Below are 25578 nucleotides of genomic sequence, written 5' to 3'. Positions count from 1 at the left end.
CATCACCTAGGCATGGTTGCTATTGCTTAGGAGAGCAACACTGCTCATCCATTCCATTCTGTGCTCATACAATATAACCTGTGTCTATCAATGAGAAAAATGATATTTTATTAAAATGCAGGCTAGTATGTTTGAGAAAAAAATAGAGCTAGTCTATTTACTAAACTCTCCTTTGCTCTGACCCAAGGTGACTTGAGTGCACATTTTACAACAGTTTACTTAACACATTGTGCTGGAAGTACTCATTATCCATCATTTTAGAAGGATCTAATCCACTTGTGTGAAAACTGGCCTTTCTCGAATCCACAGAATAAAATTATTTCACTGCTAATCTTATAGCACATTTCCTAACTAGATGGAATATGGTCTTGATACTATAGTGACTTTTAAATTATTACTCTTTCAAACAATATTGCTCATCAATATGCTACATACTTTCAGAACTTACCTCATTTGATGCACATAACATTAAAGTTTGTATAAAATCACCATTCTCATTTCATGGATGAAAAGTTAAAATATACAATTTAGGTTGTGAAATGCTCTAAATAAAAAACAAATGGATAAATTAGTAAACCCAACGCAAAGAGCTGGGATTTGAACCCAAGAAGCCAACTGCAGATCTGTGAGACTGCCTTTGCGTGGGAAGAATTGTGCATGGTTTCTAAAGGAGAATGAGACAGCACTTTCCAGCAATATAGAAAATAATGAATGGATGCTTTCCAGCTGTCTTCTGTGATTTGTTCCACCTGTCTTCAGAGCTTTCTTTTATCTGTCAGTGGCCCCCACCCTCTCTTCCACAGAAGGATGAGCCTCTCTGGAGGGATGTGGAGGGTTGCTATGTGACACCACCCAAATCCACACCTTACACTACATTCTTTTGACAGCTCAATTCATCAGCTTGTCTATCTGTTGTGGATTCACAGTTCTCTTGGCTTTGATTTTGAAAGTGAGTCTCAAAATGTCTGCTTTTCTGTGAAGCTGTCGAAAGCCCAGTTTCACCTGCCTCCTTCTGCATGATGGAGATGCCCAGGTTCATTATCCAAGGCTGCTGCTGAGTGAGATTTCCTCCTTCCAAAGACCTTCTACACTAAAGCAGCTCTTTCTATACCTTTGTCATCTTGCAACCACTTGCTGAGACAGATGAAGCACACAGCATGTTCTATTTGCATAACATTTACATATTATTAATAGAAACACAGGCCAGTTTCTCAAAGATGACATTGAAGAAAAGTTGGTTCACATTTTACAGTATAGCTCTACAAGATGATCCTCATTATGGACTCTTAGAGCAAGTTCCTTTGTTTCTCAAAAGGAAGGTGAATTCTATGGGTGATTCTTAGATTGTATCTTTTTTTTTTTTTTTAAAGTGAAGCTCCCTTTGTCAGTCTGTTTGGCATTGTGTAACTGCTTCAATTTTATTAGAAGCAACCAAAAGTCATTTGAGCCACGGTAAAATGCCATGTCTCTAGAGACTATTTGTTACGATATAGGAAGGATTCAAGCCAGAGTTTAATGAGATTTCTCAGACCATATGTCTGTTCCTGGAGGAAACTTGTTCAGCAGTCTCCCCAGTTAGCGGAGCAGAGTTCCTGCCAGCCTCCTCCAGTTCCCTGCTCACTGGCCAGGGTATTCCTAGGAGGAATGAAAGCCTGGCTCTACTTTCTGGATTGCTTGTATTGTGTACTGTGGTGTAATGTGCTATTCAATGGCAATTTCTTTAGTTCTTCCACAAGTTTGACTTCAGTTGTGTTCCTTATTTCTCTAAGGACTTTCACTTCATGACTTTTAGTTTCCTCACTGACTCTAACTCAGAAAAATGACTTATCACAATCTTTTTCACACAGAAAAAGTGTACAAGCTAGAGGGGATGGAGGACACCAAGAAAACAAAACTTTCTAAATTAACAGGATCAATTCACTCACAGACTGAGGTAGCATGAGTAGGGTATGTACAAATATGTGTCAGACCCGAACAGTCCCAGAGCTGAAAGGAGAAGTGGAAATATGCCTCCATCCCTATCACCATATCCACTTACAAATAAAACTTTAGTGCAGTCCAAGGGAGTGTCACTGGGGAGACAATCAGCTCTTAATGCCTGTCAGTTGACAGCCAACAGAAAACAAACTCAAGGGCACATATATTTTAGCTTCTAGTTTAATGTTTTCAAGGGATTCCTGAGTGTGCAAATAAGTGGAATTTGTTTCTTGTGTCTTTTCTTGAATTCTTTTCCTTCTGTTTTTCTTGCCCAATTCAGACTTACTAGTTTTTTTTTTGTTTTTACCTTATTTTATTATATTACTATCTCATATAAGTCTATTTAGTTACTAATGAGAGAGAGAAAGGGGGTGAATTTGTAGGAACTGGGGAGGGGGAGTAAAGGGAAGGGGAACTTAAATCAAGATATATTAAGTGAGAATGAAAAATATCCATTTTTAGTAAGAGAAAAAGTAAAAATTAAAAGTGTCATGAAATTAACCTTTGATACATATTTTTTCTCATATAAAACAAATCTATAGCAACTGAAATAGAAACTAGAAATTGAAATGAAACATAAGGGCAATTTACTATCTGGTATGAGTTTTTAACATAGAATTGATAAGTTTAAAAGTACTAAACAGGAAGCTTAAAATAAAAGTATTCTGACCATTCATTCATAGATTGCTCCTTGGACTTTGAGGTGAACTTACATAAACCACAATGTTCAGGGAGATCATTCTGTTCTTGTTTTATATCATGAAAGTCAATCAGAGATGAGAAAGGAACAGACAGTATCAAAGATCCAGAGGGGTGGCTGCTGCTCCTTGAATGGGAATGAAAGCCAACAACAATGGTGTAGTTCCCAGTGCCCAGCTGTTATCCTCTGTGTGTATCTAGAGTAAAATCCAAGAACCACATTTCAAAGAAATTTCCTAGGTGACTCAGTATTTTATTAATTATGTTTTTTCACAGCTATTAATTTTATAGACAACCAACCAATAAAGGGTGTGCTTTGGAGAAATAAAAAATGAGAGTTGCTGACCAGAGAGCATTTATTTTTGTGCATGATGAATTCTTCTACCTGGCTGCTTGAATATCTATGTTAGTGTACCTTGTTTCCTCTCAGGTGTTAGGCTGATAGGCTAAGTTCCTTACAATATAGTTAGTCTATGGGATGTTGTTGTCAGAGAGGAGGCTAATTTGCACTTCATTTGAAATGTCTGCCTCCAGCTGGCTCACAAAAGCTAGACATGATCTTTACGCACTTCATATTTTCTCAAAAACATGCCAGGGTCTCGCACATATGTACATGACCAATGACCTTCTATAGATCCTCTTTAAGGCTGGCCATATAATCTCTTGTACTCACAGTATAATAAAGCTGAGATACTTAAAGTACAATTTATTTCCTGTATTCTTGCAAGTTGGTGCATCCAGACATACAAATCATGTTTTTCCCAAACTGAAGAAGAAAGATTAAAGAAGAATGACTAAATGATTAAAGAAGAAGAAGGTTTACAAAAATAAAATAGTCACCTTAATTAATGAGGAGAAAATAAATTTCTAGGAATGTACTGTTCTGAATGCAATGTTCTCAGGTAGCAATTGAACATTGTTATTAGCGTTGGAATAGAAATTCAACAAGCCAGGCTTGAAGCCATAGCTATCAATATCAGGATGAAAACATTGTGGTCTTCATTCAACTGAGTAAGGAATTGAAACTTAGGTCATGCTTGCTTTTTAAAATGTTGTACTTCTCTTGAATTATATATAAATGTGTACTTTACAGGTTGATATACGTATGCACATACATATATATGTGTATATGTCTGTATGGATAGAAATTTATTTATGCTATCTTGAATTTTTTCTATAGACTTAATGCCAAATTTGTTTTATTTAATTTTCTATTAAGCCTACTTACAAAAGTATCCAAAAACATAACAGATTATCTCTGTAAATGCAATAGTGCTTTGTTTGTCTTTCTTGTTGCTGGTATCACCTCCATTCTCTGTAACCCCTTCAATGTTCATTTTTATATTTCCAGAATCCACCTCTCTCATGATTTATCATATTTAATTAAACAGAAACACAGAAACACAAAAACAATGGATACAAACAGGAATCCTAGCCTTTAAAAGCTTGTTTTAGCTCATGGGATTCTGTATTCTGACTCATCTGGAAGATTCATATATTGCTTCATCTGTCAGCTCAGACTCCAGTATGGCCAGTCTTCCAAAACTTGACACAGCATTACTGTGCTTTACTAAAAATATAGCATGCTTCTCTAAGAATAAAACTATTAATATGACTATGCTGATATTCACTGAATGAAGTATCTAATAAAGGAAAAGCTTCTGTTAATTATATCATAAATAAACACTTAAACATTTCCAAGCCTCAAATGAAGCAAGGGGGAAACATTTGTGCAGGCAAAAACTGGTTTTTCTACTGATTGGATCAGCAATTTATAAATATCCCAGGAATGGAACAGTAAACATGAATAAAAAAATCTAATTGGATGAGTTTACTAACAAAACCAAACCAGATCAAGACAAATAAAACTGGAAAGACAATCATTTTTATTGCTTATGATATGAAAGAGGCCAATTATTTTGTTTAAATTGTTTCTCTCATGATAAATGAATAAAAATTGAAAGCTGAATTTTTCCTGAAGATTGCTTGTTTTGAGATGAGAAATGAGCACTGGGTGGTTGGTGTTCACAAGTAATGAGGAGTTAGTGTTGTTATTACTTCTTTTTCCTGGCAATATTATTTTTTCTTAAGATAGAAAGTTAAATTTTACTTGATAATGAAAGACTAAACACAGCCATAAATGTTTATTTTATCTGAATTATTGTTTTTGTTTTTGTTTTGTTTTGGTTTTTTGATAAAGATACCACTGTGGACTGAGAATTGGCACATTCTTTAAAATGCTAGACTTAGAGAAGATTAACTCACGCTAATAGTCAACTATTGAAACGTAGGTTAAAGCTGAGCAACTTTCAGCAGGTTCATGGAGTGTTTACAAAGATGTTTCTAAGAGCAGGAACCGGATTTAATTCTCTTTTGCTTTCTGCTTCAACAGAACAATGATACTGTTTTGTATGTATACGTGCATCCATATGCTCATGCCACGGCGCATGGGCTGATCTCAGAGAAGCATCATGTACATGAGTTACAGGGATCAAACTAAGTCCTCAGGCTCGGTGGCTGGTGCCTTTTGGCCCCAGATGTATTTTTAAAATATGTTCCTTCTCCTATCAATTCAATTTTATCATGCTTGTAATATTTGTAAACATGTATGTTATAGGTACAGTTCTGAAGTGTTTGTATTTTATAGTGTTTCATTTTCCTTAACTGTCAAAATGTGAAGTTAGACAATGTGACCAGCTTTAAAATGGGAGTGGGTTTGTCATACAGGGGATATTCACCAAAGTGTAGTGAAAAAGTTTTGTTGGTCACAACTAAGAGGGTACCTCTGGTGTCTACATACCTTTAAAAGCCCTGTCATGAAAGAGGCAGGCTCCCACTAGAAGTCCTGAGGAGTCAAATGCCAGCCTTGGCAATTTTGACACAATCCTTTAATTTTGATCATATGCTCAGATAACATTTTTAGTTTAGAAAGATGCACTTGTGAAAGAAGATGAATGGAAAAGAGTACTGCTTCCATGTACTTACATAAGATGCTTTAGTATAAAGTTATACAAGTTCATGATGCCTCCAGGCAGTCTCTCCCTTCCCCAGGATGGATGGACAGGTAATATATCTACAGGAGGAGTAAATGTCAACCAGAAAGACAATGGCAGGTCATCATTTCGAAATAAAAAAAAAATGGAGGAGATGAAACTCTGGTTGCCTTCAGGGTTTCAATCCTTTCTCTTTTTTATTTTGGAGACAATAAGCCTCATATTTATGGCTGTGCTCTGTACTGTTGGGTATGAAGACAGAATGGTATTAAGCATCAACTGTCCTAAATAGAAAAAAAAAAAAAAAGGTCTTTGAGAAGAAACAGCTTTTCTCTGTAACCGGTGAGAAGAAAGAGCTTGTTCCAAGGTGTGATGGCTATTTCCAAGCTGTCAACTTGACTACCTCTGGAATGAACTGCAATCCAGAAGTGGAAGGTACACTTGTGATCCAGATCCTGAGGCTGGAAGACATAGGCTTTTGACGTGGATTTTAATATGGGATGACACACACTTTTGATATAGATCTTGAGGCATAGTGGCTCCAGAAGTTTAGGCCCAGCCAAAGTTGTGTGTGCCTTTAATTCCAGGAAAGAGAGGCAAGCAGAATTCAAAGCCAGACTGGGATGGAGCAAGTTCCAAATACAGGTGTGGTAATACACACCTTTAATTTGGGCCATACTTTCTGCTGGAGGCCTACATAAGGACAATGGAAAGAAGAAAGGTTCATTCTTTACCTGCTTACACTTAACTTGCCAGCACATCAGTTGGAACCCACTTCTTTAGGATTTCATCTTATACAGAAGACCAGCTGAAACACCTAGCCTCATGGGACTGAGTAACTACTTGATTATAGAATATCCCATTCATAGCTTCCTATTGTTGGGTTAGTTGATCTGCACACTGCAAGTTATGACAATAATTTTCCATTATATATGTATGTAAATGTATATACATCCACACATACACACACATATATCATGTATATATACATTTCATAAGTTCTGTTACTCTAGAAAATCCTGACTAATACACAAGGTCTATTTGATCAAATGGGACCTTCAAGTCATATCAGTAGTCCATATGAGACAAATGGGCTTTGCTAACAATGCTTCTGTGTCTTAAAATAATCTTTTTCACGAAGAAGAAAACAAAACAAAACAAAACAAAAACAAAAAACCCACAACACTCCCCAATTGTCACAACTCATTTGTTTATTTAGTTTGCTTGTTTTAGAGATGGGGTCTTGCTGTGTATCTGACTGAAATTCATTGTATAGCATAGGCTTATATCACAATCAGGCAGCTGCTGTGCCTCTTCAGTGCTAAGATTTCAGGGCGTACCTCCACACTCAGCATCTTCTTTTTATGGTCTGTAGACCAGGATGCAAGGCAAACAGATACAAAGTCTGGAGATAATATCTATCTTCTGCTACTGGATTAGTTCACATAGATATATCCATAAAACAGAAAATGAACTAGTTAGCCTTGAGGATTCCTAAAAATCAGTGACTAGCAATGAGGTGGGAGATCAGCCTTTTAACATGTATGATGAGACTGTCTATATGTATATTTAAAGAAACTTTATTTTGATGTGAAAGTCATGTACTGGTTCCACTCTTCACTTACCTCCATTTGTCCACTGGGTTGTGGAGTTGGAAAGTCATTTGTTTTAACTTTCTCCTTTTTTTTTAAAAAAAAAGATTTATTTATTTATTTTATGTGTATGAGTACACACTGTAGCTGTACAGATAGTTATGAGCATTCATCTGGTTGTTGGGAATTGATGTTTTAGGACCTCTGCTTACTCCAGTAGACCCCTGCTCGCTCCGGTAGACCCCTTGTATTAACTTTCAAACTTCAAGAAAACCCTGCCGTTTTAAGCAAGTATGTACTATGTACACACATAGACACACACAGACACAGAGATATACAGACACACAGACACACACACATACACACGTACACACACACACACACACAAAGATAGAGACAGACAGAGAGAGAGAGAGAGAGAGAGAGAGAGAGAGAGAGAGAGAGAGAGAGAGAAATATAACAGAAAGACCAAGAGCCAAATTTACCTTAAGCTATAGTAATATGACAATGATACTAAGCCACTATTGTACCCGGTAAAACTATGGGGCAAGAGCACCATCCTGAAGATGGCAGAGTTTAAGGTTAAATTAAAATACAATATAGGTACTATATTTTAGTTCAACTAAAGAAAAATGAAGATGTATTATAAAGAGTAAGGTATCCTGATGATAAAAAAATTAAGTCTTAAAGTGTCTTCCTGTCATGTTTCATGTAGTTAAGTGCATATACTGCAGTATAGAACAAGTATTCAGTAAAAATTATCTGGAAATGGACCCTTTCAAAGGACTGCGCCACGTGAGGAGACATAATGCTTACTAAATCAGTATGACTGATTGGTCACAGTTTCTAAGAAACAGAACATTTGCAGAGTAGACATTATGCAACTTCACAAAACATAAACAGATTTCTGTCTGCATTAATGTATGTGATATATTTACATGTAATATAAGATGGTTAATGATGACTTTTTAAAAATAAATTTTCAAAAGTATTTCTTTCTTGGGCAGCTGATAGAAAGTTATCAATTCTCTCACCTTTCTACATCTGTTTTAATATTTCATGTACATATTTCATGTGTTGAAAGCACAAAAGCAAGATAAAAAGAAAGATGGATTCAAAGGTAAATTCAGGATCAAAAACTGATTATGAAGAAAAGTAAGTTTAATAATACATTTTTGGAGAGCCATCATAATAAAAAACTTCCCATGGTTTGGTTCATAAGCCTTATTTTTCATTGAGGTAGTATAAAGGCAGCAATTAGGTACAATCAAAAACTTTGTCATGCATTAACACCAGTGCAAATTAACTCCTACCACTAAAATTACTCCTTCTGTCTGTCAAAATCTGTGAATGATATGCCTTACTGCACTCAGAGCATAACTATGCCTCCTTGCCTGTGTTAAACTGACACAAAAATTCAATATTAATTAAAACATGATCAAAACTGTCCTCACTGTCCTATTGATAGGTGCTACCATTTATGACAGGCTCAGAAGAGCCCAGATTTAACCAATTGCCCCTCCCAATGATGAATGTTTACTTATTGGTGATGTCTAAGTTTGGTATAGAGTCATTTATACTGTAATTCCTAAAAGGAACCTCATAGATATCAACATATTTTATCTAGAGTGTTTAAACAGCATTGGTATAAGGCAGGAGATGCCTATGTTTCTCCATGTATCTTTTTTTATTTACATACTTTCTGTATTTTCTTCATGCTAATTGTCCATTAGGCATTCTCCATGATGCAAACAGTAAAGAGTCTGTGAATATAACTGAAATCCTTTTGTACTAGAGCCTCTGCCCCAATTAAGCCAAATCCACTGATTGGCAAACACAAACATTCTGAGATTGAAATCTCTGATCTTTCCTACTTGGACTTATGCTTTAAGGCCCTCTGACACCAGGGCCCAGAGGCTTAGAGATAGTCTCCTTACTACTGAAGCTCATGCATGTGCTACTGACTTTAATAAAGTAGTGTTTACTTGACAATAACCATTAGCTAGCCAAATAGTACTCAGAAAGATACAAACCAAAAATAAGAGAATTATTTCATTCCTTAATATCAAAAACATATAATTAATAACATTAGAAACAATAACATTAATCAATGGCAGTAACTTATCTAATCCTATTTTTCAAATTTAAGCCTGAGATATAGAAAAATAAGTTACAGCTTAAATACTTTGCCAGATGCTGCAAATGTAAATACATTTATCTTCTGGATTGGTATATGTGGCGTGTATGTGAGAGAGGAAAGGAGGGAAGGAGGGAGGGAGAGAGAAAGAAAGAGAGAGAGAGAGAGAGAGAGAGAGAGAGAGAGAGAGAGAGAGAGAGAGAGAGTGAGAGAGTAGAATTCTGTGTGCATGTGTGACTAAGAGTTATTTCTGACCTCAAAGTGTGAATAAGACATAGAGCACATCAATTCTACACTCAAATGGCTTGCTTTGGTTTATAGAGACTGATGTCTCCATGAATGTAGAAACATTATTATATTTTACATTCTTAGTGTTGTATCCCAGAACATAGACATAGTAATGATGATAATAAATCAAGTGGATTCTTAGTAAACATGACTGCTCCTGGGAGCAAAACAGTGTGAGAGTCTTAACTCATGACTATACAGACTATAAATTGAAGTATTCTCCACAGCATCAAGTCTTTCTACCTTCTCATAGACATGGTAAGAGAATTAATTTTCTAAGATCACTGAGTTGACGCAATGTTTGTCATACAGTGGTGTCAGAGAATCCACCAAGCCTTAATCAAGGTCAGTAGAATTTGCTGAACCATCTTTCAGAATTCCAGTATATATAAAAAGTACAAGGAAGGGTGTTGATTTTGAAAAGAGACTGATATTTTCATTATAGAAAAAGATAAAATACGAAAAAACAAAGAGAAACGTACAGATCACCTCCATGAAGCAACAAGATTTTGCTTTTCTATAACTGACATGAATTGCTCTTTGTAACAGAGTTTAGGTCTCTGTTGCTATCAGCACACACAACTTAAATAAAGCCTTGATTTTTTTTCTAGGAATTAATGAGTTATGTATTTAAAGGTACTGATATTGTAAAATGTATGTTCTCTAATGATAGAATTAATAAGAAGTTACTAATGGAGGCAAACTAAACTTAAGGAGTTGGTCAGCATTTTCTTTGGTCAGAAAATATTTCAAATGAGATAAGCTCCTGGTTCAGCAGTTTCTGTTGGCTAAGAGATGGGGGTGAGAAGCTGTGGGAATGTTTGAAGCAGGACAATGCTTAATGAGAATTAAACAGCCAGGAGAATGCTAAATATTTCTCATATAATTTTCTCCAGAAATCCTAGAAGAGCAATTTGTATTTATTTAATTAACCAATTTTTAATATTTTTTTTCAAAAGACAAAGAATTTTAAAGTCTTGGAACCTTGTCTACCTGACTAGAACATCACGTGATATTTAAAAAGCCAACAGAGTTTCTTCTCCTGGATCATTTCCTGTCAGGTAAAGCAAAGCTAGATTTCCTTTCAGTTCTTACTGTTAATCTATCTTGGGCAGACGTCAGAAATCGAGTGCTGTATTCTGAATTTTATTTGGTAGTGACAATGAATTGGAGATCAGCTTTCTGGGAGAGAATGCAGGTGGATGAAAGTAGATGCAGCTACATGCTCCTGAGATCATCTACATGTGATTTTAAGCCAGTTTTGCCTGTTACAAGAGGCTGAACACGAATGGAGTTCACAGACCCACTAACTGCACATTTGGAATTTTCATCCACTCTCAGGCTTTACTTCCAGGTATACCCATTTTTTTTATGTGTCTTGCAAATATTTCTAATACCAGAGAAGAGCAGACACAGTTTAAAATGTACTATTTATAAAGTATGAGTTGTGCTTTGTATATGTGTATGTGTGTGTGTGTACCTTTAGTGTATGCATGCATGTTTGTACATGGGTGTGTATGGATGCATGTGGAAGCCAGAGGTCTATGTCAGGTGTTGTTCTCACTTGCTCTCCTCCTTGTATTTTCAAAGAGAACCTCTTATATAAACTGGAGTTAACCAGTTTGGTTAATCTGGCCAGAAATCCACGTGTCTCTGCCCTACTATTGCTATGATTACAGGACTTCATTGCCACACCCAGCTTTTTACATGGATGCCTGAGATCCAGATGAAGATCCTCATGCAGAGGCACATTATAGATGGATCTATCTTCCCTTGCCTAAGATGTGTCTTTATAGTCAGAGGAATCACATGGTAACCATATTAGAGAAAGTAGTAATTAATACTCTCAATGGTTAGCTTCCATTACATTAATAAAAATATAGAATAATAATATCAAGAAAATATATTTGTAAAAATAGATATTTTCCCTCAAATGTTCTGATTTTTCTTCTTTCTTTCTTTCCTTCTTTCTTTCTTTCTTTTCTTTTTTCTTTTTTTTTTTTTTTTTTTTTTTTTTTTTTGGCATAGTCAGCAAGAAGATTAGGCCATGAACATGTCACTTGGAGTTTCTCACTTACACTCAGTAATTGTGTTCTCATTGCTATGTGAGGAGCCACTTTTATTTATAGTTTTAAAAGCAATAATAATTGTAGTACAACAGCATCTTAAAAGTAGCAGTTATTATTTGTTGAAGATATTAAAGTCTAGTTATTGCATATAACTTCACAATAGTTCCTACTGGTCTTTATAAAAGTGTTTTCCTCATTCTATATGGAACAAAATAAAGGTCTTGAGATTTAAATGACAGTTGTAAAATAAAATTTAAGCTGGGAGATACAACCTTTTAAGTTAACTGTCAGTATTGGATTTTCATTGTGAGTAGATACAGCTTTAGAATATGACTATAATTCTATGAAAGTGGAAAGTTGTTCTTGACATGAAACACTAAGGGTGTGGAATGTAATTTGGGGTAAGGTTTTTGCTACCGATCTTACAAGAAAACAATAATAGATCATGAAGTCACAGAGAGGAAAAGATCTTCATCATTGCACTAGTCACAGCTTAGGGCACAATATTCTGCCCTCTCAATAGAAAACCACTACAAGTTTTGGAAATAGCTCCAGAATTCAGCAGACACCGTGATATCTAAGCTTCACCACCCACTAGCCACAACCTTAGGTACCGTGTTTCACTCCCTCTGTGACTCCTCCAGAAAACAGAGTTGATAGAGTCCTGACAGGAAATAAGTGTTGCTAAAATTAAAGGGAGGAGATACAAGTGAGGGCTAGCATAGTAGGTGGTCCACATTAGGTGCTCAGTGAATTATGAGTATTTTTATACTCACAGCCATCTGGCCAAGATTCAAAGCAATTGCCTTAACCTTTACTCCATAGGTGTCACTCCTAATACGCAGCTTTTATCCCTTTCATATTCTTTCTTCTCATTTCTCAGTTGACTGTAGTACTAAAATCTAACTTGAACATGAGCTTCCTCATTAGGTCTGACTTGTCTCATCATTGCTTCTTGTTCAACAAGAGAGTTAATAGTTGGTCAAGGGAAGTGCATAGATTAAGAATACCTAGGGGTTGAGGTAAGCTCGGCAGTATAGCGTGTGCTTAGCATGCATGAGGTCTGGAGGTAAAAGGAGAGGGAGAGAAAGAGGGGATGGGAAGAAAGGGAGGAAAATGGGGAGGAAGGAGCATAGCAGAGACAACGGCAGACAGGCAGACAGAGAGATAGAGACATAATGAATATGTGAAACTATCAAGGAAACAGTCTTTCTCGCTTATTAGCAATGTTCCACACTTCATACAGCCTACTCCCTGCTCAGAAAAAAAAAAAAAAAACTCCTAAAGTGACCTGAAGCCAGGGCAGTCTTATTGGATCTTATTTACTGAAAGATGGTTTTGTGTTATCTAAATTATCTGCATCAACTTTGCTGCATAAAATTTAATATGCACGGCCTTTGATTACCGTACAATACAATCTGCCTCAGAGACTCACTGAGTGTCACACTTGGATGGTGTGAGGAACTTGAGACCAATCTCCCTATAGTAACAGTGAACAATGAGGTCTTAGTTTTAAGCAACCAGTTTACAAAAGCACTATTAAATAAAACAATGCTCTCAGAAGCTGGGCTTGGGAGTTTTTATCATATTCTTCTCTCCACTAGAGGGCAGAGACGAGTTATCTGCCTCAGAGTTTACCAGTCAGCTCTCAAAGAGGAGACATTTCAAGGGCAGAATCCCACTTTGCTCCACTCAGAATGTCTGGAAATGAGACAGCGTATGCCAAGAGCTGATCGATATCTTGTTGTGGAAGATAGATGAAGAAAGTGTGTGGGAAGCAAAATTAAAAAATAAAAATTTAAAAGCCACAGAAATGGAACCTGGTTAGGGGTGGGGGTGGAGGTGGGGGACAGCTTTGGAATGGCTCAGCTTGTAAACTGCTTGCTATACAAGCCTAGTCTCTGAGTTCAATTCCTGGGGTGTATAGGAAGGAAAAAGTGACTGTTCTGTCTGCTGACCTCCAGGTGGATGCATGGTCCTCATCCCTATTACATGCATATACATATTGTCTGCAGACACATAGACACAATGAAATACACATAGAAAACAAAAAAGGTATGTAACTTCCAAATAGTCCACTTATCTGCCACAGACATACCCTATGTTGTGGACTCTTCAGTTTTCTATGAGAAGCAATGCAGGTATACTCCAGGAAGAAGGTTCAAATGTAAAATGAACCTAATCAAATACTACTGTCATGTAATCCATGTCACAGGACAACTAGTAGTGAAGCAAGACAGAGCCTGCCCTTTGATCCTGTACTTTCATTACACATTCACATGTGATTATTCATTAAGAAGCATGGGATTAGAAAATAACACCTAGGCCATGGGCCTATAACTTCTATTTGCATTTTTAAAAATTTATTTAGTTTTATTCTTTGAGGATTTCATAAAGGTAACTTGTGGTTTTTTTTGTTGCTTTTTATTTTGATTTATTTTCTAATTTCATATCTATTTGATTGTATGTTTATTTTTTGACACAAAGTCTCACTAAATAGTGAAACTGGCACTGAATGAACAATATTTCTTCCTCTTCTTGCTGTGTGTGTGTGTGTGTGTGTGTGTGTGTGTGCGCGTGTGTGCCTGTGAGTCTGTAGTGGTGCACACACATCTGTGGAAGCCAGAGGTTGATATATCTGGTGTCCTCCTCATCACTCTCGACTTCAAACACTGAGATGCGGTTGCTAACCAGAACATATAGCTCGCTGACTGAGCAAGCCTTGTTAGCTGTGCAGACTGACTCTTTCTTCCCAGCACTGGGATCAGTGAGACCAGTGCACCCATGTGGCATTTACAAGGGTTCTAGGCATCAGCAGTCTGGTCCTCACCAAGACATCTCTTCAGCTCCCAGCTTTGTATTTTTTGAAAAACTTTCCTGGAGTTACTTTACTTGCTGGTCTTCACAGTTAGGATGAAAATGAGAGTATTTGGCTAATGAGAGGCAATAGAAACAATTTACTTTGATGTTTGGTTCCAAACAGATCCTCATGTCTATAAATTCCTTTGTAGACGCTAATTATACTATCATTTAAGTGTTGAATGAAGCCCACAGGCCAAGAAATTGACCCCAGTGTGGTGCTACTGCGAGGTGATTGGGTGTCTTTTCAGGAGGCCACTTCTGGGAGGTCTATGGATCACTATGAGGCTTTCCTGGAGCAAACAATATGGTCTCAAGACCACATGACTCCTGCTTCTTGGTCATGAGATAACAAGATGACAAAGGCTTTGTTTTGTTTGTTTGTTTGTTTTTAGATATTTTCTTTATTTACATTTCAAATGATATCTCCTCTCCAGGTTTCCTCTCTGGAAAAAACAAACAAACAAACAAACAAACAAACAAAAAACCCCCAAACTCTGTTCCCTCCCCCTGCTCACCAACCCACCTTCTCCAGCATCCTGGCTTGTTTGTTTATTTTAATAAAAGTTCCTGACTTGGTTTACTGCCTTACTGGGTCAAAAACAGTGGGTTAATTGGTCACAAGCCAGAGCTTCTAAAACTCTGAGCCAAAATGAACTTGTTCTCTTTGTGCATCAACTATTACAGGTATTTTGATAGAATGGCAGAAAGGGGACTAACTTTGACAAGATTAAAAACAATGACTTCATGAAATTCGCAGGCAAACTGATGGAACTAGAAAATATCATCCTGAGTGAGGTAACCAAGTCACAAAAGAACACACATGGTATGTACTCACTGTTAAGTGGATATTAGTCCAAAAGTTTGGAATACCCAAGATACAATTCACAGACCATGAAGCTCAAGAAGAAGGAAGACCAAAGTGTGGATGCTTCAGTCCTTCTTAGAAGGGGGAACAAAATTATCAAGGGAGGTAGAGGGTGGTGGGGACTTAGGAGGAAGAGAAGAGGGGGAAGGAGAAAAGGGGTCAAGATCAGGTATGGGAGGAGACAGAGATGATTTACAGAGGGTCAGGAAATTGAACAGACGGGTGTAGCAATGGGGGATGGGGAACTAGGTATAGCCACCAGAAATTCCCAGATGCAAGGAATGCAAGAGGCTCCCAAGACCCACCTGGGATGAGATTAAGTGAAAAGCCCCAAAAGGAGGAGGGAGAACCTGTAGAAATCATATTCAGAGGTTAGGCAAGGCCCACAGTTGGGGTATGGGCCCACCCAATCATCTCCAAATTTTTGACCAAGAATTGTTTCTGTCTAAAGGAAATACAGGACAAATTGTGGAGCAGAGACTAAAGGAAAGGCCATCCAGAGACTGCCCCCTGGGGTCCATCCCATATACAGATGCCAAACCCAAACACTATTGTGGATGCCAAGAAGTGCTTGCTGACAGGATCCTCATATAGCTGTCTCCTGAGAGGCTCTGCCAGAGCCTGAGAAATACAGATGTAGATGCTCGAAGCCAACTATTGTTTTGAGCATGGGGACCCCAATCAAGGAGTTAGGGAAAGGAGTGAAGGAGTTGAAGGGGTTTGCAACCCCATAGGAAGAACAATAATATCAACCAAAGAGTCCCTCCAGAGCTCCCAGGGACTAAACCACCAATCAAAGAATACAAATGGAGGGACCCATGGCTCCAGCTGCATATGTAGCTGAGGATGGCCTTAACTGGCATATGGAAAGAGAGTCTCTTGGTCATGTGAAGGTTCAATGCCCAAATGTAGGGGAATGCCAGTGTGGTGAGGTGAGAGTGGGTGCATAGGAGGGGGAACACCCTCATAGAAACAGGGGGAGGGAGATGGGATAGGGAGTTTGGTGACAGGAAACTGGTAAAGAGGATAACACTTGAAATGTAAATAAAGAAAATATGTAATAAAAAATAAATAAATACAAATAAAAGTAAAAAAAAAAGTAAAGTATTTTCTTGGGCTGGTGGAAAGGCTCAATGGGGAGGGGACTCTGTAAAATGTTTGGCAATCTGACTTCCATCCCTGGACAGAATGGCAGAGGAGAACAAATACTTAAGAGTTGTCCTGTGAACTCATATATGTGCCAATCACATAAGTGGCTATCTTTGTCTCCGTCTCTGTCTCTATCTCATCTCTCATAAACACTAATATAAATTTTAAAATGTAAAAACCATTTTCAAATTTTGTATTTGAAAATATAAATATATAGCTATACATATATAGCTTTTCCTATAACATAAAGAAACACCCATTGATGCTGAACTCATGAAGAATCTGCCTTGCTCTTTTACTCTATCACCTTTTGCCAGTATATTAATTGATAATAGGCTTCAAAGTTTGCTTTGACTGTCAAAATTGGTGAGATCTACCTAATAATATTTCATCTTTTCTTCATAAAAATCTTTTAATAATTCCTGAGGCAGGTGAAATGTGTTTTATTTGGTAATATATTTAACTTCATTGCTTGTGAGTAGGTGAGTAGGCTTTTTTACATAGGTTTTAAAAAATAGTAATACAAATATTTCATGTACTCTCTGTGGTTTGAATGAAAATGGCTCCCATACCCTCAACTGTTTGAATACTTACTACCCAGGAGGTGGGATAGTTCAGAAAGGATTAGGAGATTAGAAGATTTGTTATTGGGAACAGACTTTGGGGTTTCAAAAGCCCATGCCATTTCCAATTAGCTCTCTCTCTCTCTCTCTCTCTCTCTCTCTCTCTCTCTCTCTCTCTCTCTCTGTTTTTCTCTCTGCCTCATTTTTGTGGATCGGACTGTGAGGTCTCAGGAGCTGTTCCAGTTCTGCTGATACCTATCACGATTCCCACCACTTTGGTTATGGACTCTATCACTCTAAAACTGTGAGCCTCAGATAGTCTCTTTTTTCTATAAGTTGCCTTGGCCATAGTATTTTATCACAGCGATAAAAAATAACTAAGACATTTTAAAAATAGGAATAAAATACTTCTATATGCTAATCTCCTATTTATCCGTATATTAACTAATTTAAATCAGAGAACAGCTTTTCCCGATAGGAAAATTTATCCACCATGTTTCAGAGGAGGAAGCAGAAGCAAAACAAAGCTAAGAATGTTCCCCAAGCCATAATAGCATGAGGAGGCTTCTCTAAGTCCTGAATTCCAAACACCTGTATCCACAAAAATCCACTGAGCAGTAAGAATCCAATATAGGTGAGCTTCATCTATTTTGGAGCTGTGAACTCCTATAACCATGCATAACACTAAGGATCTTGTTAGAATCACTTGTGTTATCTTCAAGTACATCCCTCCTCTTGTAGATGAAGAAAAGGAAGCCTAAGAGGATGTCAGCAGGTGGTAAAGTGATAGTTCCTCTACTGGAATACAACCAGGACTAGAGGCCCCATTCCTCTCATTTTAGAAGCTGTAGTTTAGTCTACAAATCATCTTGTGTCTCTGTACATACCAACCATCTGCTGCTGATCACATCAGAGGCCTTCTGTAGCTTAGATACAGTACTGATGAGGTTACCAGGTAGCGAGACTATGCATCATTGCATTGCTAATGTCTCTATGAATAAAGCATCTATTTAATTTTCATTTAACCTCAAGAGAATCTGATTACTAAATAACTGCTGAAGAATTTATTGGGAATTAGGTTTTATAATTATGGCTCCTGTTAATGTCATTAGCATGCAGCCTTTCATATTTAGGCCTATTAATCCCCATAAGTACAGAACATTATGATCAATATAATAATGATTCTATGGTAAATTACAAACAATCCCCAAATTTCTCAAAGCAATATATTGTTTTCAAGGTTTCTTTGGCTTCCTTCATTAGGGCAAACTTAATTTGAAGGCTGAAAAATCTGTGGTAATTGATAGCCCCTCACCCAAAATCACCTATCTCACTAATGTGCCCAATCAGGGAAATGATTAAAATTGCAATCCCAACTGCCAGGCCAACTCTAAATTCCTGTAAGGAAATAAAATAATTAGCTGCTTGAGTCAGGAGAGCCTCAAATCAGATATACAGCTTTTCAATTCTCTGAGCAATATATTGTTTCAGATAACTATAGTCACCAAGTGTCTGGCTTCTGTTTTGCAGAAGTTGAACTCATGAAGTCTGTCTAATGTAGAAAGTGCAATAAAGAAAAACATCATGGCTCAGTCTCAAAGAGAAAACAAAACTCAACTAACATCTGACATCCATCTAGGTGCCTGATGCTTTCTGAGAATCAGTACTGAAAAAATATCTTTCACATTCTCAAGCCATCCTTAGATATTTTAATTTACCTTTAATAATTTTATTTAAACCCACACAAATCTGGTTTTAAAAGAACTACTTTTGTGATTCCAAGCATGTGCATTAGCACAAACACACACACACACACACACACACACACACATACACGCATGCACACACACACACACACACACACACACACACACACGCCTTTGTTTTAAAATGTAAAATGCATATAGTTTATCTGAGAGAACTACTTCTGTACTTATCTGAAGATGCAACAAATGGCCTCAGAAGGAGTTCATTCTGAGATATGGCCTATCAAACCCTTGCAAACTCTTCTGGCCCTACAGGCTTCTGAGGCCTTCTTCACTTGGCAGACCAGAAGGCAATGAATCCTGTTCTTTGTTTCATGGAGAAAAAGACTCACAACTTGTTCTCTCTTGGCACATCACATCTCTTCCTGATTCCAACACTCTCTTGGATGATTCCCAGGAGTGAATTACTAACCTTTGCAATTGCCTAGCCTTGGAACAATTTGGAATAAGGAAGCTCAGACACTGGTCTCATGAATAAAGCAGAGAACATGCTTGTGATTAAAGAATGTGAAATTAGAAATATGACTGATTTATGCAGGCATACAAAAAGGTTCCTTCATATTAATAACTGGCAGTAAAGAAATAACTCAATTATAATTTGAAAGAACTAATTTCATAATTATAAGATTTACAATCTGGAAATAACCTTAAAGTACATCTAAAAATAATTTCCCAGGATTTTGAAAGATATATATATATATACATATATTATATATTGTTACAATAGCTGATGTGTATATACATCGATCGCTTCAGGCCAACTTGGGAGCATTTAACAGGCATATCCAGCATTTTCAAGAATATGATAGAGTGTTGTGACCTATAGTTATATCTCTTAAAATATCACTTTCCATTCAACTGAAACCCTGCATCCTTGATCAACACCTACTCAGTCTCATACCCTAACTTACAACAATCCCAGCCCCTGGTAGTCTTCACTGTGATTATGTTCTATAAGGCCAACAATTTCAGATTCCATGTATTAGTGGAATTCTGCTTTATTTTGCTTAGCATAATGTTTTCTGGGTTTATCCACATTGTTATAAGCAGAGTAATTTTTACTTTTTATGGTTACTTATGTGACTATTTCATTATTTACATGTTTCCTATTTATCACCCATTCATCTACTGATTAAAAAGTTCTGGTCATTCTATAATTTGCTGTTTGTGAAATATGGTGTACCAACAAGGAAGTACAGATCAACATGTACAGGTCAACATGTGACTCATTTCCTTAGGACACATGCACAGTAATAAAACTGCCAGATCATATAATGCTATTTTCCATTTTTTCAAGGAAAAAAGTAGAAAGAATTTACAAAAATGACTGTTATAGCTTGCATTTCTACCAACAGTGTGTAAAGATTCTCATTTCTCCACATTCTGACCATCATTTGTTACCCGTTGCTATTCATATCAGACATTCTAACTGGAATGAAGTGATCCATATGTATTTTCCTGGCTATTACCAATGTTGAACATATTGCCATACTTTTCGGCCATTTGCACAGCTTATTTTGAAGCATGACTTCTCTTCATCTACCCTTGGATTTGGTTTGGTGTTGGGTTGCATTTGATATATATTTATAGTAGTTCCACATTATGTCAGTAGACTGCAAGGTCTCCCACTGTTTAGGTAATCTCTTCATTTTGTTGTTTCTTTTGTTTATCTGTGTCTTTAAATCTGACAAAATCTCCTGTTTCTACTTTTGTTATTGTTGCTTGTGTTAGTGAGCATTTTCCCAAAAATTCCTTGTCCATGTCAACATTTTAAAGTACTTGAAATTTTCTTCTGGAAGTTTTGTTGCTTTTGCAACAAATGTCTAAGTTTTTAATGGGTTTTCAGTTGATATTTAAATAATATTTAGGACATATTTCACTTAAGTAGTCCTAACTACAACCAAATGATGTATAATGTTATTAAGTAGATACGTCGTTATAGATTTTTAAAGAATTTAATACAATTATACCTATGTATCATTAATAAAAAAATAAATGCCATACTCAATGACTGTGGTTTAGGACAATATGTAAAAGCATTTTTGATGATATGTAATTCCTCTTGTATAATCATTATCAGATCCACCTTCTGTCTTATGTTTATACTTCACTTTTAACCACTTATAGCATAACTATGTTTTAACAGTAGCTTTTCAAAATATAAGACAAAAAAGAACACTTCAATTTAAGAGGAGGGTACTGGTAGACAACACAACCTATATAAACCCTTCACTATGAAGGTAGGTCACAAGTCCATCCAAAGCCATTAAGAACTTTAGTATTTATCTAGAAATGATAAAGGGGCTTAAGCATAACAAGTTTTATGGTGTTAAAACACATTTAGAGAATCATTTTCATAGCTTCAAGTAAACAAGAGCTTACTCCCCGAATACTCACCTCACTAAAAATTATATTATGTGATTATGCACTGCTTAAAAAAGAAAGGGATGTCTAGACCTGGATTCGAGATTTGTTCAGAGGTAAGCTGATAAAGATACCAGGGAAATCACCTGTCATGCACTGATGATAGAACCAGCTCCCTGGGGAGGTTAGAATAGACCTGCATGTGAGATAATAAAAGCTTTCTAGCAAGCAGGAAGAAGCAGATACATCTCAGACAAGTAATTCCAGACCCAAGCCTGCAGTTTATCTCTCCAGGCTGGGATGATATTTGTTCAGTTTCTCAAATCTGTGGACTATGGAGAGAGGTACATGATTCACAGCCATAATGGTGATTCCAGTATTCAAGAACGGAAGCATTTCTCTGCAACCTATTAACATTCTACTTGCCCTTGGCCAAGAAGGAAATACCACCATGTAATTAAATGAGTCATTTTCTAAACTAAAGATGAACTTGAAAGACCACTCATTAGAGCAGAACATTCTGAAAGCATCTCTTCTCCAGGATGCTTAGGACAGAATCCCCTGACTCATTCTGAGGTTTTCCCACTATGGAGCCCAGCATGATGGCTAGCAAGAGGTAAGAACTTGGTACTAAACTGAAGTCAAACCCAGTCTGCCTACTTTAAAAGAGCTACCCTAAGCCCAGCCTTTGTTCAGGTCCTACATCATATATAGGTTGTTATAAGTCTTGACTCAGACTTAAATAGTCAGCCCCTTTAGCATTTTTTCAAGGTTAGCACTGTTTAGCCTTCTACAGATATAAGTGCACTGTACAGGTCACTAACCTTAGCTAACAGGAATGAAACTGCAATTGATTTGGTTCTGTGATTATTTAACACATAAACATGTGCTCATTGAGAAAAATGATATCTGGACAACTGGTGTTGTATTTCTGCCAAATGCCAAGTCAATGTTCATAAAATCTTACTGGAGGGCACCCAGTGCTAACTATAGGATCTCAAACTGCCGATTTGCAGAGATGAATCATAAGGTAAACTGTGTTGTGTGGCTAATCAGGACTCCTATCCTCCCTCCTGTTATGAAGAGAAGCCTACATGTTGTAATCTGGAGGCACTTCACAGTGCTTTGATTAATTTACATTTCAGAGCAGATTTCTACCCTATTTGTATTCAATTGAAGGCCTATTGCAGATGGCACTATGAAGGAAAGGGAACAATAATAGCTGTTTCCCCACCAACCATCCTTTAATTATTTTCCAGAATATAGAAGCACTGAGAAATCAAACTGAGTACTCCTTGGAATGTCCTAACAAGCAGGATTTCTCATTCTCTGCAACTTGCTTATCATGAGAAACAAATGCCTTCTGATTTTTAAACCTGCTCCATGTTAGATATTAATGCTTGATAACCACACATATTCAATACCAAAGCAAAGCCTAGCTTTTCATGCACACAGTATTCAAAGTGTGTTGTAACTCATATGGTTTATTTATTACACATAATTTGAGTAAATATTCATGTTCACAAAACTATATTATCTAAAATTCATGTTAATTTACTCAAATGCTTAACAAAAGTTATAGGTTTAATATTTGAACTTTTATGAAATATATATATTACATTTTTCTTTCAGTCTTTGGGGCTGAAGTAAAGGATGGAAGTTTTATTAAGGTTTCAGATGGCTAAGATTTCAGAGTAAAGATGAACTGATTAAGTTGAAAAGGCTGAAATAGTTGGGGATTACTGAAGGCATATGCATGCTAGTTAAATTAGAACAGTAGTAAAAACAATAGTATATACAGGAAAATATATGGCTTTTATAAAAGTATTAAATTAATATGCTATAAAAAGAAAGTGGGTAGGCATTCCATTCACTATTCATTTGGAATCTCTGAAGTTAGAAACACAAAGGCAGTCTGCTCCTTTGTTTGGTACAGGAAATGCTGTCTACTTGTTTGCCATTGAGGTCTGCATGGAGATTCCTGTTCTAATGAGACTCTGACCTCAGGTGTGACTGACTTTGGTAATGTAACACACCCTCATTCCTGGCACTTATAAGTAAATCCTCTAATTGACTTTAACAATCTCAAAGTACATGTGTGAGATCCAGAATTCAACATCCCATACTTATCAATGAGAATTCTGAATCAATTCCTTGTGTTTTAAAATGACACAATTTCCTATATTTACTTATGTCAAATATACTTAAGTTTTATAGAATATGAATCATCAGAGAAAGCTTCTCAGCTGTCCTCTACTTTGCAATATGAAAACAGTCCATATTTACATCCATAAACCAACCATTTACATCAGAGAAAACTTTGTAAATATAAAGCTAGTGTAATATGAGCATATTGTTTTGTTTTGTTTCCTTTTCAGAACAGAATAGCAAGACAGAGTCCACTATGCAGAAAGCCTCTAGGTTTCCAAAAATCGGAAGCCTCGCCAGTAAATCACAACTGTTTTACCATATGCCTCATTGTTATGCCAAGTATTACCAGCCTGCTCTACTTTTAAACAAACTTCATTATATTATAGCTCACAGCAATCCTCATTAAAAAGTATTACTGAAAAATGTCAAGTTGTTTTTTATATAGAAACTGGAATTTATTTTCTACTGAATGTCAGATATTTATTGAACACAAGACATTTTTAAAACGTTGGTTTTATTACAGAATTTGCTTTGAAAAGTGTCAGTTCTTATTTTGATTATGAGATTTCCATGTCTCGCATGAGGACAGTCTAAAGAATGTTTGTCTCACACAGATGAGCTAATTTTTATCAGTGTTTCTCATTTTAACAAATCTACCCACATTTTAAAACCTTGGCTCAGATATGTGAGAATGATCTCTGTATGTTCATACCACTACCCATCCCTTCGCTGGCCCATGACATATTCTCCTGGCTTCCAGCCAGGGCTTTCCTGTGTCTCACTGGGCATAGTTAGATGACTATAGACTTTGTTAGACCCTACTCATTTTGAATAGTGATATGGTCTCAAAAATTTCAGTTCCATGAGCCTCAGTAAGGCAGTAACTTTCTGAGACATGGTTTCTTAATTTGTAAAGTAGAATGGTAACCCAGTGTTCTCCTTTGGACCCCAACTGCTATAAACACAAAATTCAGTATGCCTGCACTCACAAACACATTTTAGATCTCATTTACCACAATAATACACAAAGCCAGAAAGCCTTCCCCTGGAAGCCTCACATTCTTTTCCATCAAAAAGTCTGCATTCTCTTCAAATGCTAGAAGTCCCTGGTCATAAAGATCCTATGGTCAAATTAATTTTTATTCTTGCTTGTCATTAACTTTATCCTTGTGGTCATAAAATGCTGATCCTTTGTTACTGTTCAGTTAATGTGAAGAGACACTGTGACCAAAGCAATAGATAGAATAAAACATTTAAGAAGGGGTTTGCTTACAGCTATAGAAGGTTAGTCATGATCATCAAGGTAGAAAGCATGAAAGCAGATATGGTGCTGATGAAGCAGATAGAGAGAGAAAGAGAGAGAAAGGGAGGGGGAGGGAAAAAGGGGGAGGAGGGGGACAAAGAGAGGGAGAGAGAGAAAGTGTGCCTCTCATGCACTTTGAAACCTTAAAGCCCTCCACCAGTGACACATTTCCTCCAGTAAGGAAACACTTCCTTCCTACACAATTCACAAGCTGGGGACCAAACATTCAAACTGTTGAGCTTATGGGAGCCACTCTCATTTAAACCATCACAGCTTTTCATCATAAAGTGCATGTCCCAATGCTTGCATATGCACACACACACACACACACACACACACACACACACACACACACACACACACACATTTATTTCCTTGGGAGACATAATGATTTTGTTCCTTGACAATAATCATATATCTTCAAGTTAGATGACATCATCCTTAGCAATAAAAATAATCATTACTGATTCTATCACTCTTCAGTCTTGAGCACTGTCATTCTTTTGGTATTCCTAGGATGCCCCTTTTCATGAGGGCAGTCCTGAAGATGATGGAAGGCTTTTTATTCTGTAGTCTACTGCATTTTTGTGCAGTAATGTTGGGGTAAAATGTAAATCAAAGTGATCTTCAGCGGGAAAGGAGGGAAGAAAATTTATCAAGAGTGAGAGCAGGTACCTGAATGAGCAGGGATGAGGATCAGATCATTTAGTTTAACTTGCAAATGTTTACTAAGAGACTGGAGAATAGACTGATACTATGTCTCCCCCTCTTCTTCTTCTTCTTCTTCTTCTTCTTCTTCT

The 25578-nt window shown here is 36.8% G+C and overlaps 1 protein-coding gene across 29 annotated transcripts in view; it reads right to left on the bottom strand.

Annotated features, from left to right (window-relative positions):
* Positions 1 to 25578, bottom strand: part of Nrxn1 (neurexin 1) — a 1104407-nt gene that overhangs the window by 808570 nt on the left and 270259 nt on the right. The gene's annotated exons all lie outside the window — the stretch shown is intronic.

Source organism: Mastomys coucha, unplaced genomic scaffold (assembly GCF_008632895.1).
Source record: "Mastomys coucha isolate ucsf_1 unplaced genomic scaffold, UCSF_Mcou_1 pScaffold6, whole genome shotgun sequence".
In the NCBI taxonomy this organism is placed as follows: Eukaryota; Metazoa; Chordata; class Mammalia; order Rodentia; family Muridae; genus Mastomys; species Mastomys coucha.
Note: the sequence above shows the minus strand (reverse complement) of the source record. Positions and strands in the feature narration are given on the sequence as shown.